Consider the following 12,782-nt stretch of genomic DNA (forward strand, 5'->3'; position numbering starts at 1 on the left):
AGAGGGGGGAAAAAACCCCAACAAAATAAATTAATGTGTGGTTTATGTATTGTCACTGTTCAGATATCTCTGGCAGCCGTTGGTATTCAAATTTCAGAGGCAAGATAAGCAAAAGGCAACTTTGTGATGTTTCCTCCATCCTCCAAATTAATGTTCATGGTTGTTTAAAGGATGGAGATTGGCCTAAACATGACATCACTGGATATTCTTGTTATCCACAGGAGTATTGAATTCCTCTAGATCTTCCTCTACTCTGTTTCTTAAAAACAGCCGAGACCCTTCTCCTAATTCTGCCTTATTAGTGGAGATGTGTCACTATGTGCAACACAGGACTGGTCTCAATTTTATTCAACAAAGTTTAACGTGACTCCAATATTAACAAAGCCAGAGAAGCTTTTACCATTTCCATAGGAGCAAAAAAAACTATCCTTCCACAAAGTCTATTTGTAGTCCCCTAAACTCTAATTGTTTTCAATAGGCAGTAAGTTTGGCCCTGTGACTTATAGCAGCTTCAGGCTTCCACGGCAGATACACACAGCTCAGCTACTGCCAAAGGATGAATTATGTATGTAATTTGCATAAAAAGTACTCCAATCAGATATATCCTTTTCTGTATGTTGTTTTATGTGGTATTTCAGAAATCATATTCATAGATCAATGAATTCAGTTACTTTAATTCCCTGAATTTTATAACGAGGCTGAATCAAACATAAAATAGATTGGCAGATCCAGGCAAAACAAAATTCTATATCCTACAAGCTCCGGACATTATATCACATCACTTCAACATCAAAGGGCTGATTAATGATCCTGGCATTTCTGAACTTAGCAATTCTTCCTTGCTCAGATATGAGGCATTGCAGAAGCTATGATAAGTGTCCAAAGTCCTGTCCATTTCATCTCACTAAATTATTCCCCGTTCATTTATCTTTCAGCTGTGTTATTTAAGAAAGGTTGTGTTTTCAGGCAGAAATCTGAGCGATGACATGCTGGTAGGGTATGCCTAAGTTATGGAACACTTCTCCCCGGACTGAATCCAAGATAATCTTTCTGCTGAGGAAGGACGCTTCAATTTGTGTACTGACTGTAGGAGTAAACAAGGTGTCATTTGCAGCTTTACCGCTAGGTAACAAACTTGGATCACAATTCCATCAGTGCCTAGCAAACATCCCAAAGTCATTCAGCCTGGCATTTCAAAAATAGAGGGTTGATTCTAGAAAGAAATGAGTGAAAACATTTTCTGTCCTTAAATGCCAGGTGTGCATTTTACTACAAACAATGACAAACAACAAAATCATATCCATCAAAATCTACAGTTAAGAGGGAGTTATTACAAAAGGCTTAAGTATCAATGACTGAAGTACACGTGACAAAACAATAAAAACAACACGATCTATCCTAAGCTGATATCCTGATTCAATTTAGGTCTGTTTAGGAATTTACCATTCTTTTCAAAATGGCAGGAAGATAATTTGTGTTATCTTCACTGAATCATAGAATAGTTTGGGTTGGAAGGGACCTTAAAGCCCATCCAGTTCCACCCCCTGCCATGGGCAGGGACACCTCCCACTGGCTCAGGCTGCCCAAGGCCCATCCAACCTGGCCTGGAACACTTCCAGGGATGGGGCAGCCACAGCTTCCCTGGGCAACCTGGGCCTCACCACCCTCATTGAATTGAATATTAATAGATTAGGTTCCAAATTAAGGGCTTCATTTGACTCAATCTGAAAGATATTTCTATCTACTAGGTGATATACTAGCAGAGGAAAATACAAAATGTAATCCATAATGACAACATTCACACAGATTCAGCCCGATGTTCACCACAGGCCATTTCAATTTCAGTATTTCTGCACAAAAAAATGTTTTTAATCTGTTAGGTCATAAATATTAGTGAGCTAGGAAAAATGTAAATAGAAACTAAGTTACACGTCAAATATCTTGCAAAAGACGCTGTGATTGGAAGAAAAAAAAATAAAATCACTGATCATTTTATGTACCTGCACTCTGTTTAAGTTATTTTCATTGGTAAAGACAAATTTGCCCCAAATCAGCTCTTGCCAATTCCATTCATTTCAATGAACAATGGCTGCATCTAATCTCTGTCTCCAGTCAACTAAGCATAGGAATTTGTCTATCACTTAATCTTTACTGCAGAAACTCATCAATAGCTTCAGTTCAAGCCCTGCTGTGAGTTAACATTGTGCCTGTTCAAAGCGCCCACCCTTTGTCCCCAAGGTCACAAAAGGGGCCTGGGAGGAGTTGTAGATCTTGCTCCCAAACGCCTTGTTTACACTAGATTCCTTTTTTAAATACTGTTCTCCATTAACTTCCGGAAAGCCTAACTCCACTACGTGGCTTAGAAAACCCAAATCCTAACATTTGTTTCTTCTTGACCTCTTCTGATCTTTTTTTTTTCTGCCATTAGTTGTGAGTTTGGAACCAAATCCAGAAGAATCATGATTAAAAAGCCTGCAGTACTTCCATCAGGGCCATCTTCACCGGTAATGTAATAAAGCCAGAGGTAAACCTGGAAATTCAATACAGAATTTGGCTGGCTTGAGTACAGCAAGAACTTTCTGAGGTCTAGACATTTGACTATTAGGATCTATGCCTACAAATGTAACAAATGGTTTTCAACAGAAATACTGGTAAAAATTACACTAGAATTTAAACAACTTTGCACCTGAGCAAGAAGTATGATTTATTCAAACAGAAAAGGAAAGGATAATATATTAAAAAAAAAAAAATCAAGTTCTGACTGTTCTTTTCCTCTCTAAAAAAAATATTTTGTGCATATTGCTTTACAAGCAGGTGTTTTGAAAAAGTTTATTCTATTGTGATATATTTATGTATTCAGAAACATCACATTCAAAAATCCAGAGGAAAGATACTTCTTTGAGATACATTATCAAAAAGACATACTGCTTTGCTTTTTATTAGACCCAATAATCTGATATGAATTTACAGCACATATGCCTAAAATGAGAATTGTTGTTACTCATGCTGATTTTCAGACATGAAGGCTGTGCAGTTACATTTTCTTAGTGGATAGAATATTTGCTACTGAAGGTAGTAAATAAAATACAAGTTTCGTTGGCTAAACCATCATAGAAAATTCTGGTTTATGATGAATTAAACAAATTCTTCCAAACTTAGATGTAATATCACACAATATTTACCTAAAAGTAGCTTGCATGAATAATGCTGTGAAGGAGAGCGTACAAGCATGGAAAACACTCCTCTGGTTATTGTGAAAGTCCTTCATATTCTTTAGATTTATTTCCCTACCCCAGCTGCTTGTCTTCAATTTTCCCATCATTACACCATGTTGTTTCACAGGGATCATTTCACCAATTTTGACCAGTGCAATACACGTTTGTTCATGAACAAGACTGCAATCATTCAAAAGAAGTTATGTAGACATTAGAACAACATAGAATCATAGAATAGTTTGGGTTGGAAGGGACCTTAAAGCCCATCCAGTTCCACCCCCTGCCATGGGCAGGGACACCTCCCACTGGCTCAGGCTGCCCAAGGCCCATCCAACCTGGCCTGGAACCCCTCCAGGGATGGGGCAGCCACAGCTTCCCTGGGCAACCTGTTCCATGGTCCCTAACATTGCTCCAAACACCAGCCTGTAACATTTTTATGTATTCTGGCCAGGATAAGAGGGAACTCCAGCTGTGATCTGGCAGAGTTTTGTTCCAGACAAATTCACACAAAGTTCTCAGAAAATGTGACTGTGGAAAGAGACTGGGATGGAATTTATCCCTTTGAGAAAGTTATCTGGTTATGGTCTAGAAAGCACATACACATTCAATCCTTGCAGGAAAAGTTCAGCAAAGCATTATGTATATTATCAAAGGAATATACAAAAATAGAGCACTATACAGCATCTTTTTATTTGTAGCTGGCTCCTAGTTATTGTTTAAGTAACAGTCTTGCTATTAAGTATGATATGTACTGCTAGAAAACACACTGAGATCTGATTGTCATTAACAACGCTGGTTTCCAGTATTCGGCTAGTAACAAACTATGAGATAAGAAAACGTGAGTCTACACAACCATATCTTGGCATCATCAAGAACCACAATTCTATACCTCACACCTTTCTTCCCCATTCTTCCCATCCATAATCACCATTGGATTCCCTACATGCTTGCTTTTATTTCCGCTTTTGTGGCTGAAATGGATCCCTGTTTACGTTAATATGGAACAAAGAGAAGCTCTTCAAAGAATTAATTCTGCATAAGGTTAACTGCAAGAGAAGGCATAATAGAAATATCACCAGGACTCTCAAAGCCTTCTAGTACTGGTCTTTATTCCTCAAAGAAGGAAGAAACAGATAAAAAGTCTGCATATGCATGAAAAAAGCGGTAAGAAAAAATAGGGGCATAAAGAAATCTTCTCCCAGACCCTAAAAATCCTACCTTGTCCAAGCTGCCTTTCCAACTGCTGTTACAGAATTAGAGCATAGGAGAAGAAAAGGTGTCTCTAAAAATCTTCATACAACCCATGTTCATAAAGCAAACCTATCAATTTATTATGATCTTTTCTAGCAGAGGATCATTTAGGAAATCCTCATTTGTCAGGGTTTGGCTTCCTCTAGTTGATGAGAGTGAGCTGTACATTTTAATCAAGAGTTGATTAACATTTCTTTTTCCCTCTTCCAATAAAGGCTCAGTAATAGGTTCTGCCCAATGACTCCATGCTCTATTGAGACAAATGAAGTTATATTCTCTGCGGACAGCCTGATTTCCCAAGTGCACATCAGCTGATCACCTGCTACATTGTCCCGTAGCAGAGACATTTCTGGTTTTACTACTTAAAGGTTTCTACTTAGCATATCTGAGGTACTATGATTAAACCTGATATAATCACACTGCTTAATATGCCAAAGGAGTTTGAGCTCTTGCAGGCGTGACTTTGGGCATTAAAGTTCATGAGCACAGGAGAAATACAAGCAAAGAAGGTTTGAAGGTGGGTTTAAAATAATCAACTTCACTGGAAAGCAATTCTCATTTTGGGTGAAATTAAATCCCTTTTGTATACACAGAACACACAGCACCCAAAGTCACCGCTTGCTTCCACCTCCTCATTAGATTAAAAACCAGAAGATGGGACTAAACATTATTTCTGAATATACACTGTTATCCTTCATTTCCCTCCCACCCCAACTCGGTGCTTGTTTAAAGTCTGAAAAAAACCCAATCTGTTCATACAAATGACCGGTTATTTTTTCAGCTCTCAGCACCCAGAGGAGACACAGCACTCAAGGCAGTTGCAAAGAAGCAATCTTCTAAGTGATCCTCTATTCCTCCACTAAGAGTGACATAGAAGTCATATGTTGGAACGACCAGTAGATGACAGCAGATACTTAACACTAGATAGATTTAAGATTGGAAACAATCTTAGTTTTTCTATTTATTAAACCATGAATACATTTTGCAACTCATTAGATGCATCTGATAGCAACACAAAAACCTGTTTATAATAAAAGCCGGTACACTAATGTCATTAAGAAGAAATATTCTAGCTTACCAAATGACTTCAGAATGAAGAAAATGAGCCTATCTGTTAGCCTCTGCTTAGATTAGTGGAGTTTTAGCCAAGTACACCAAATAAAGATACGTCTACTTTCTGGTCAGGAGGCTACAAAATAGTTTCATTCCCTTGTTTTTGTTTTGGTCGGTCTCAATGTCTGGGAAACAGTATTTTCAAAGAAGTTTGACGACAAATCATTAACAGGTCTCACATGCTTTGAGCAAAAGTGATTTTGATTTTTAAATCTCGCTACACTTAGTCCTACCTGACCAGTTGCTGCCGTGGAAGCATTAGCCCTACTTGCTTCTAGTGACAAGATTCTACTTTTCTTCTGAGTCATTGGTTTATTTGCTTGTGCATCCCATAATCTTTTCACTCTTCCTTGGTCTGCCCAATTTAGAGAAATCATCACTCTTCCTCTTCTCACTGAGTATGCTCAGAACACTTTGTATAAAATAAAAATACTGACTAGTTAAAAAAAAATGTATATTTTTGATAGGAGGAGATTTAAAGCCAAGGCACTAATTAGCCGACACACAGATGCAGGAAGTTAGATTTTGATGATGTGATCAGATGTAAAAGAAGATGATACACAGTCAAAGAGGGGAAAATGATGTATTATACCCTCAAGAAAGGGATTTGATTTGTTTGCCTTTTAAAGTCAAGTGCTGAAGCCAAATGAGCTGAAACCCAGTTTTAATGCATGGAGAGGAACATCTGTGATGGGGATGGTCCAGAATACACAACATATGGAATGATCAGACAAAAGCCCATTTCAACTTCAGAGGAAAAGACACAACCCTCCCCCTTTGACTACAAATCCTAGAGAAAATCCCACAGAAAGGGAGGGTCACTGATGTTTCAGATGTAGCTCTAAGGAATACACCTGTGTAACAGCTGGGATTTTGGCCTCCCCTGTGCTGAAGCAGTTATTTTTCCTTTTAACAGCAAAAGCAGACTCATTTCCTCTGCGGAACAGGGAAGGAGAAGGACATAACTCATGCACTTTATGGTTCTCTTCTGTAATTCAGTCATTTGGTGTACAAGATCTTTTTGCTGATAATGTCCACCTATCTAGAAAGCTCTTTTAAGACTATATAAGGACATGAACACCAACAACAGGGGTGGATAAAGACAGTATGCTATTATTAGTCTGAAGAGTCACCAGACAAGAGCGCTCTCAGTCTTCTCACTTACCCTTTTTACCTTTATTCCAGGAATTTATGTACTTAACAGCAGTGTGATAGTCAAAGCTCTTCTGTAATAAATTTATGCTTATTAAATATTCAACAAAATAATTCTATTCTAGGTTCTTTTGGAACTGTGCTACAAAGACAGGCGAAAGCAAATAGCTACTTCAGTCTTTCTTAGGGGGACAAACTAAAACAACACTTCTGAGGCCAAAGGCTTTGTCTCCTTTACTGATGGACCTTGGTACTGCACATTTCAGTGACAGCAGGCATTTGCAAGCATCCATCACTATATAAACCAATAAAGCGCAAAGCAACCTCATTTTTAACAATGATTTAGGGTGCTGCTAGAGCTTCATACTTTCTAACTCAGAGTGACAAATGTTACATGCATAGTTCTTTCCTAATATAAGTGTTCAAGCTTTGATAATTTATAGCAAATAAATCAAATATTTTATTAGAAACCTGGAACCTTTTAAATATAATACATTTGTCTACTGAACTACTTGGTTAGGTAGAAAAAGTAACTATTTCTTTGGAATTCCAACGTATTGTTCACTATTAGAAAGCTATTTCTGAAAACAACCTTAAGGGTATTATTACAAGGAGAAAAAGTGATAGGTAACATGATAGCAGCCAGAGTTTTTCTCCTCTCTCCCAGAAGTCTTTCTTAGTCAGAAATGTAAGATGTTTTTTATATATTGTTTTAGGCAGAGAGTTGGCACAGGTGTTGGTGGCTAATCTAAATTGCGGTTTCTTGCATGTGGTATTTAAGCAGGTGAAGGAGAGGAGATAATCTCCAAAAGCAGTTAAATAAATACGTAAAGAGCATTTTGGTAAGAACAACTCTTACCTTTCTATAGAAGCTTGAAAACATTTTTGTTTCACTTCTCTTGAACTCCTAGATGAGAAAAAAAGTTGAAGATTAATAAACTTTATGTTTCTAAAGTGATAAACAAGTAAACTTAACTGTCAGATCAGCAAAGGTAAGTCTCCCATAATTCCTTTTTTTCCCCCGTGGTTTCGGGGAGTGTTCTTCGATTTCAGAAGAAAAGCCAGGGAGTTATTCTACCTGCATATCTAGTTAATCCAAAAGAACATTTCACAGCCTTGAAAAAACTCTCATAAGGCATGCCACTATCATTACACCTATTTTCCAGATGACGAATAAAAAAAAATATCAAGACTTTGTGGTTTTTTAGGTGACAGGCACCTCTAATTGTAACAATTGGTGTAAACTCAGACTTTCTAAACACTGTCCCTTATTTGTCTTGTTCAAGGCTGCACAAGAGACCAGTATTTGCCACAATCGGGAATCTGGATATTCCAATTTCCCAGTTTATGAACACTTCACTAGATTCTGATTTTTCCCTTGAGAATAACACAAAAATATTGCTATTAACTCAGTTATGCTTTTTGGATACCAAGCTGACAAACATTTTATTTAGTAAATAGCTACCTTTTCTTAATATCACTTGTAGAACCGCACAAAACAGTTGGAATTAAACAACAGAGGAATCTTAAACCAGGGCTAAAGGACTGCAGTAAGCATTAAGGAAGCCTCATTGTGGGTGAGATTTACAGTTGCCATTTCCCACCAATAAGCACGGCGGTGTGCTTGTGGTGGTATCCTGCATCCCAGTTTCTTCTCAACTTCATTTTAATGCCATTCTGATTCATGAATATAGATGATAAATACAGCAAAATAAACTCGTGCAAGTCACATGAGACTTGAGGTATTAGTAATAGCGCATGCAAGTCTTTTCCTGTTCAAATGACAAAGTGGCACTTAAGACAGTTCTCACATGAAATATCTTTTTTTAACCACTGAATATAGGACCAGGCTTTAAATTCACATAGGCAATGCTGTATTGGCTAGAATGGCAAAATCTGATTTGTGCATAACAAAACCCAGAATAATTGCATCAGAAACAAAGGCAGACTCAGTAGAGAAGCGTTCTTTTAATTGCTGTTTTTTTAATTGAAAACACTACCAGATACAATATTGTGTGCTCCAATAAAAGGCATGAAGCTCTTGTGACATTTTAATGAGAAAACCAAATACAGGCATTATTAAACACAAGTGACTTAGGCAATTATTTTCAGTTTTTAAACTTAATTTGGTTTTCATTACTTGCACATTAATATCAAAGACTGTTCTCCAGTAAGGCCATGAGAATTTACTCCAGGCATTTAAAAGCAGACAAGAGTTAAATACTTGTGAGATAAAAACAGAAATAAATCGTGAGTTTGCAATTTAAATTCATATCTACAGCCAGGACCAGTTACAATTGATCACCTTCGCTAAACTGCCATGTCTGTTGGTCACAGGCATGTTATCCCCACAAACCCTCATTTTTGGTGGTCCTTAGACATTATCTTACAAAAACAGGTGATATTTTGCTCTAACACCTCAAGCATCCGACCCTTGTAGAAGGACAAAGGTTCTTCAAAGGGAAATCCAGTGAACGACTTTAAGACCACTAAACCCTCAGCATTAAATCCTAAGGGAATAAACACAAGCTTTTTAATTCATCGGTGTTTTGCACTTTGATGTAACCACTTTCACTCACATAAAGCCATTATAACTCTAGCATTTACCACGAAAACATTCAAATTTCTACAAGGCCTTCAGTACTACTGTGAGAAGATTTAAGTTTTTACTTGGAAGCAGTTCATTAGGAAGTAAAAGACACATATACACACAAAGCACAGTGATGGATCATAAGTTTTATAGGTTTTGCTCTGCAGGATAAAGTCAATAGTGAAAATTTCATTCTTTACTGGCAATGAAGAGTTGCATGTAGATATTTATCATTAATATGCCAACTATTTAATTTCATTTGGAACTCTATATTTGCAAGTTGGGACCAAAAAAACCCTCTTTCTTGACAGCTGAGCCTTATATTTCTTAAAAAGAAGTTGTTTAAATGATACTAAGTAAAAAAATAATAATGATTAATCTTTTGTGTGAATGCGTTATGAAAGGAGGTATCACTGTTCATCTTTTATAGCTGACGTGACAAGCCTCATACCTCAATTCCAACCCAAGCAGGAAGCCACATGTGCCTTTTACTGGTCTGTATCACAAAGCAGCTTCAGCTTTATTTATTGCCAAATAAAACACATTTAGACCCTGGTTATTATACTCATTGTTCCTCCACGACCAGTGACAATACTTGTAGTTATTCAAGTCACTGTGCATAACTTGTTTATTCGGCAGCTCAGGTCAAACCATTTTACTTTTCGGTGCCCTTTCTGCAACCTCATAGAATAGTGAGGATGGACTAATATTTCCAAAATGCCTCCAGAACCTTAAAGTTGTTAATTTCTAGGGAATAAAGATCTGGTACCTCCTGCATCTCCAAGGGCAGGAAGCATACGTGACAAAGTATTGTGAGGACTTCTCTGAAAAAACAATTTTGAAAAAAACACCGGAAAGGAAACATCACGTTCCTACACCAACTCCAAGCATTGTTGATATCCTGACTACTATAATTATTTATTCATTTTGAAATACACTGTTGTTATAGTTGAGGCTAACGAATTTGTGGCAAGTATCTGAAAGAAAGCACAATGACATTTTAGGACATGAAAACCAAAATATTTATTGTCTAAGTATTTTTTCCGCTGAGTTCTTTGCAAGTTAAAAGTAATTCGTTTCCTCACACAAAAGCAAACTTTATTCCTAGAAGGCATCCCAAGAAAAACTCACGTTCTCTGACTTCAAGCCAAGCCCCAAATAGCAAGAGCAAGTTTAAGATGTCTAGTTTCATTATTTATTTCAGGGAAATTGGAACTCTGTGCTCACCTCTATGCTATCCTCTTACCGCTGTCTTACAGGTATAGAGGGGACAATATAAGAATAGCTCAATTTACTTTTAAAAATAACATTAATCCTGTTCTGTGCATACCTAACAGTACTAAGTGCAGGCAAAGAACAAGCAGAGATATCCGCTTCATTTGTCCTAAGCTAAAATGGCAAATTACTTCAAGACAAAGAGGCAAGTTAAACAATAGGTACTATACTGGTTGGGGTCAGATCTACTGTTTTTCTAAACAAGCTTTAAAACTAAAATTCACAATAATAATCAGTTTCCAAAACTTCATTGACAAAAATCGAAATCTGAGAAGCTAGGCTCATTTCTTAAAACCTTTGGGTCGATGAGGAAAAATCGCTTTTTGTTCCAATTCAACACAATCTGTTTTACAGCTGTTGTTTATCAGCTCAAGTGCACTTTTATGAACCTGAATGCAATATGAAAGTACTTGATGTGTTTTAGAGAACAAGGCATTATTGACATTTCCATATATTAGAGGCTGAGGAAGAAATGCATATTGATGATAGAGAGTTGTTCCAAAAAGGAATAAGAAACCATTTACGATTTTATTAGATACTTTCTGGATGTTGGATTACCCAACTATAATAGCTTCCTAGCATTGGTATTTTCTGCATTCCATTTAATGCAAATACACATTTCACCAAATAAGACAAGATGGCTTGGCTGTTTTTACCCGTGGTCAATCACTTCCGAACTCTCTCATGGTGAAATTTTGAGCCCAAAGAGAACAGCAGTTTTTATCTCAGTATCAATAGGGAGAGATTTTATTTTCTTTAACATACCAGTCCTTCGACTACCACCACGCAGAGACATAAAACTTAATAAAATACTCAAATGTACTGTATGATGCGTTTCTCCAAAAGATAACTTGGTATTCATGAAATGAAAACTTCATTCCAGTCACCGCTGCTACTGCTTCTTTAAAAGCCAGGATTAAATGGCAATTACTTAGAAAGAAGCACTATGCTTAATTTGCTCATTTGCAGTACTGGCAAGCAGCACTAACTAGATACACTTATCAGCTGTAAAAACCTTATTAAGCAGAAATAGGAATTAATAAGGGCTGCAACTCTAGAATTAAAGAGGGTCAACATCCTAAGGTTGCTTGAAGACTTTTGTTTGACCTACAGATGATTACTATAATAAAGGAAGTTAACTCAGTGGGGAATGTTTTATTTATCATTTAAATACACTGTATGACTAAAAAGCGTGACTGCAAGCCAGGTTAAGATTGTTTATTTATTAGAAGGGTGTAAGTTTTGAGTCCAGACCTTAGTGTTGCATAACACATAGCACCTATCTGCCGTGCTAGCAGCCTAAAAGCAAACACATAGGATTGCTGGAGCTTTTCATTTCTAAGGCACTTGTATGTATTTTAGCAATCTATATGTTTAAAAGTTGTCTCTTAAGAGATTTCTTAGACAAATCAGAAGGAAAGAAACACTTTTGAAGACAAACAACTTTAAAGTTTCGTGCTATTTTGACACCATCCGCTCGGGTACAACCTTCTTCTTTGAGATGCTTACATCACATCTTATTAAAAATATATCTGAAGACCTGTCAGTTGCCTACCTAGACTGAGGAAGAAAGCCTTAGCATACCAATAAAAATAACAAAAACACAATCCTGCCAAACACCACAGAGTGCCTATAGCCACCTCTAGACCCCAGACACGTAGGGAGATCCACCTCCAAAAGGTCAAAGTAGAAGGAAAAACCTCCAAATGACAATTTTCTTCCCCTTTTACTTGAAAACTAATTTGGCAAAGAAGGAATTGAACTGGTGCAATAAACTGTGACTCTACCAGACAGCCACCTTTGGGGCCAAACCATGGCAGGACCACAACTGGATTGCAATTTTTCCTGTTGCAGATGACTACAGACCCGCAGGCACCGCGCTGACTCTGCTGGACCGGCTTCACCAGACGTCAGACGTGGGGAGTGAAGTTCACACTCTCTCTTCTCTTCACATTAGAGGTAGAAACGTAAAAAAGAAAAATTTCCTTCCTCCTCCCTACTCAGCACAGGTTGAGAGGGCTGTTGGCTGATGAAGGGAAATCAAACTGGAAAGCTTGCCAGTGCCCCACGTTACCTCAAGAACTGAACCCTCCATTCCCAGAAAGGGGATTCTTATTTATTGGAGCAGGGGGTACACATGTGTCAGAGCCACAATCCTGCCAAACACCACAGAGCGCCTATAGCCA

Source organism: Cuculus canorus, chromosome 17 (genome assembly GCF_017976375.1).
Source record: "Cuculus canorus isolate bCucCan1 chromosome 17, bCucCan1.pri, whole genome shotgun sequence".
Classification (NCBI taxonomy): Eukaryota; Metazoa; Chordata; class Aves; order Cuculiformes; family Cuculidae; genus Cuculus; species Cuculus canorus.